This window comes from Arachis hypogaea, chromosome 6 (genome assembly GCF_003086295.3).
Source record: "Arachis hypogaea cultivar Tifrunner chromosome 6, arahy.Tifrunner.gnm2.J5K5, whole genome shotgun sequence".
Classification (NCBI taxonomy): Eukaryota; Viridiplantae; Streptophyta; class Magnoliopsida; order Fabales; family Fabaceae; genus Arachis; species Arachis hypogaea.
Genome location: NC_092041.1, coordinates 59,615,048 through 59,618,849, shown reverse-complemented (window position 1 = coordinate 59,618,849; position 3,802 = coordinate 59,615,048). Strand labels below are relative to the sequence as shown.

General features: G+C 38.9%; 1 non-coding gene across 1 annotated transcript; it reads left to right on the top strand.

The window, feature by feature from the left end:
* The first annotated feature begins 1,091 nt into the window (after positions 1 to 1,091).
* LOC112700324 (small nucleolar RNA R71) lies at positions 1,092 to 1,199 on the top strand. Its single transcript, XR_003153233.1, has one exon. It is a non-coding gene; the product is annotated as a small nucleolar RNA R71 (small nucleolar RNA).
* The last annotated feature ends 2,603 nt before the right edge of the window (positions 1,200 to 3,802 follow it).

Sequence of the window (3,802 nt, the reverse complement as noted above, 5' to 3'; positions counted from 1 at the left end):
TTCTGCCTAGACAAGTCATCCAGTTCCTTGGTGAGCAAAGGGGGTTCATCCTCCCAAGTCTCATTTCCAAATAACTTGCCATTTAGCTTCATGATTGCTCCAAGATACTTAGCAACTTGCTCTTCAGTGACATACTCATCCTCTTCAGAGGAAGAATACTCATCAGAGCTCATGAATGGCAGAAGTAAGTCTAATGGAATCTCTATGGTCTCATTTTGAGCCTCAGATTCCCATGGTTCCTCATTGGGGAACTCATTGGAGGCCAGTGGACGCCCAGTGAGGCCTTCCTCAGTGGCGTTCACTGCCTCTTCTCTTTCCCAAAATTCGGCCATGTTGATGGCCTTGCACTCTCCTTTTGGATTTTCTTCTGTATTGCTTGGGAGAGTACTAGGAGGGAGTTCAGTAATCTTCTTGCTCAGCTGACCCACTTGTCCTTCCAAATTTCTAATGGAGGACCTTGTTTTAGTCATGAAACTTTGAGTGGTTTTGATCAGATCAGAGACCATGGTTGCTAAGTCAGAGGTATTCTGCTTAGAACTCTCTGTCTGTTGCTGAGAAGATGATGGAAAAGGCTTGCTATTGCTAAACCTGTTTCTTCCACCATTATTATTGTTGAAACCTTGTTGAGGTCTCTGTTGATCCTTCCATGAAAAATTTGGATGATTTCTCCATGAAGGATTATAGGTGTTTCCATAGGGTTCTCCCATGTAATTCACCTCTTCCATTGAAGGATTCTCAGGATCATAAGCTTCTTCCTCAGATGAAGCTTCCTTAGTACTGCTTGGTGCATTTTGCATTCCATACAGACTTTGAGAAATCATATTGACTTGTTGGGTCAATATTTTATTCTGTGCGAATATGGCGTTCAGAGTGTCAATCTCAAGAACTCCTTTCTTCTGACTAGTCCCATTGTTCACAGGATTCCTTTCAGAAGTGTACATGAATTGGTTATTTGCAACCATTTCAATCAGTTCTTGAGCCTCAGTAGGCGTCTTCTTCAGATGAAGAGATCCTCCTGCAGAGCTATCCAAAGACATCTTGGATAGTTCAGAGAGACCATCATAGAAAATACCTATGATGCTCCATTCAGAAAGCATGTCAAAGGGACATTTTCTGATTAATTGTTTGTATCTTTCCCAAGCTTCATAGAGGGATTCTCCTTCCTTCTGTCTGAAGGTTTGGACTTCCACTCTAAGCTTACTCAATTTTTGAGGTGGAAAGAACTTTGCCAAGAAGGCATTGACTAGCTTTTCCCAAGAGTCCAGGCTTTCTTTAGGTTGTGAGTCCAACCATGTCCTAGCTCTGTCTCTTACAGCAAAAGGGAATAGCATAAGTCTGTAGACCTCAGGGTCAACCCCATTAGTCTTGACAGTGTCACAGATTTGCAAGAATTCAGCCAAAAACTGATGAGGATCTTCCAGTGGAAGTCCATGGAACTTGCAATTCTGTTGCATTAGAGAAACTAATTGAGGCTTAAGCTCAAAGTTGTTTGCTCCAATGGCAGGGATAGAGATGCTTCTCCCATAGAAGTCGGGAGTAGGTGCAGTAAAGTCACCCAGTACCTTCCTTGCATTGTTGGCATTGTTATTTTCGGCTGCCGTGTGTTCTTCTCCTTTGAAGAATTCGGTCAGGTCTTCTAAAGGGAGTTGTGCTTTGGCTTCTCTCAGCTTTCTCTTCAAGGTCCTTTCAGGTTCAGGGTCGGCCTCAACAAGAATGCCTTTGTCTTTGCTCCTGCTCATATGAGAGAGAAGAGAACAAGAAATGTGGAATCCTCTATGTCACAGTATAGAGATTCCTTGAAGTGTCAGAGGAAAAGAAAGGTAGAAGACAGAAGTAGAAAATTCGAACTTATCACAAGAAGATGGAGTTCGAATTTTTGCATCAAGGAATAGTGTTAGTCCATAAATAGAAGGATGTGAGAAGAAGGGAAGTGATTTTCGAAAATTAAGTAAAAATTTTGAAAACATTTTTGAAAAACATTACTTAATTTTTGAAAATGAAAGTGGGAAAGAAATAAAGTGATTTTTGAAAAAGATTTTGAAATTAGAAATCAAAAAGATTTGATTGAAAACCATTTTGAAAAAGATGTGATTGAGAAGATATGATTTGAAAAATATTTTAAAAAGATTTGATTTTGAAAAAAAAAATTAAAAACTTGACTAACAAGAAAAGATATGATTCGAACATTAAACCTTTCTCAACAGAAAAGGCAACATACTTGAAATGTTGAATCAAATCATTAATTGATAGTAAGTATCTTTGAAAATAGAAAGAAATTGATTTTGAAAAAGATTTGATTGAAAAGATATGATTTGAAAAAGATTTGAGTTTGAAAAACTTTGAAAACTGAAAAAAAATTGCATTGAAAAACAGAATCTTCCCCCTTGTGCCATCCTGGCGTTAAACGCCCAGAATGGTGCACATTCTGGCGTTTAACACCCAAAACTATACCTTTTTGGGCGTTAAACGCCCAACCAGGTACCCTGGCTGGCGTTTAAACGCCAGTCTGTCCTTCTTCACTGGGCGTTTTGAACGCCCAGCTTTTTCTGCATAATTCCTCTGCTGTATGTTCTGAACCTTCAATTCTCTGTATTATTGACTTGAGAAGACACAAATTAAAAATATTTTTGGATTTTTTAATAATCAAAATGCAACTAACATCAAATAACAATGCATGCAAGACACCAAACTTAGCAGTTTGTATACTACTGACACTAATGAGAATGCATATGAGACACACAAAACACTCAAGTCAATAGAATTCAAAGATCAGAGCAAGAAATCATCAAGAATTACTTGAAGATCCTTAAGACATATGAATGAATGCATGCAATTGACACCAAACTTAAGATGAGACACTAGACTCAAACAAGAAATTTTTGGATTTTATGATTTTTTTGATTTTTTTTTGTGTTTTTCGAAAATTAAGTGGAAAAAGATATCAAAATTCTTAATGAGAATTCCAGGAATCAGTGCAATGCTAGTCTAAGACTCCGGTCCAGGAATTAGACATAGCTTCACAGCCAGCCAAGCTCTCAAAGAAAGCTTCGGTCCAAAACACTAGACATGGCCAATGGCCAGCCAAGCCTTAGCAGATCACTGCTCCAAAAGCAAGTTTGATAAAGATCAACAAGCTCTTGTGGTGATAAGTTGAAACCTCGGTCCAATGAGATTAGACATGGCTTCTCAGCCAGCCAGACTTCAACAAATCATCATGAAACTCTAGAATTCATCTTCAAGAATTTCGAAAAAAAAAAATAAATACCTAATCTAAGCAACAAGATGAACCGTCAGTTGTCCAAACTTAACAATCCTTGGCACTGATGTCACCAAAAGCTTGCTCAAAACTTGAACAATCCCCGGCAACGGCGCCAAAAACTTGGTGCGCGAAATTGTGAACAATACTTTTCACAACTCTCATAATCCCCGGTCATGAACCCCAAGAACTTGGTGTTCAATACCATGGCATTACACAACTTCGCACAACTAACCAGCAAGTGCACTGGGTCGTCCAAGTAATAAACCTTACGCGAGTAAGGGTCGATCGCACGGAGATTGTTAGTATGAAGCAAGCTATGGTTATCTTGTAAATCTTCGTCAGGCAAACTCAAATGGATATAGTGATGAACGAAAATAACAATAAGATAAAGATAGAGATACTTATGTAATTCATTGGTAGGAACTTCAGATAAGCGCATGAAGATGCCTTCCCTTCCGTCTCTCTGCTTTCCTACTGTCTTCATCCAATCCTTCTTATTCCTTTCCATGGCAAGCTTATGTAGGGTTTCACCGTTGTCAATGG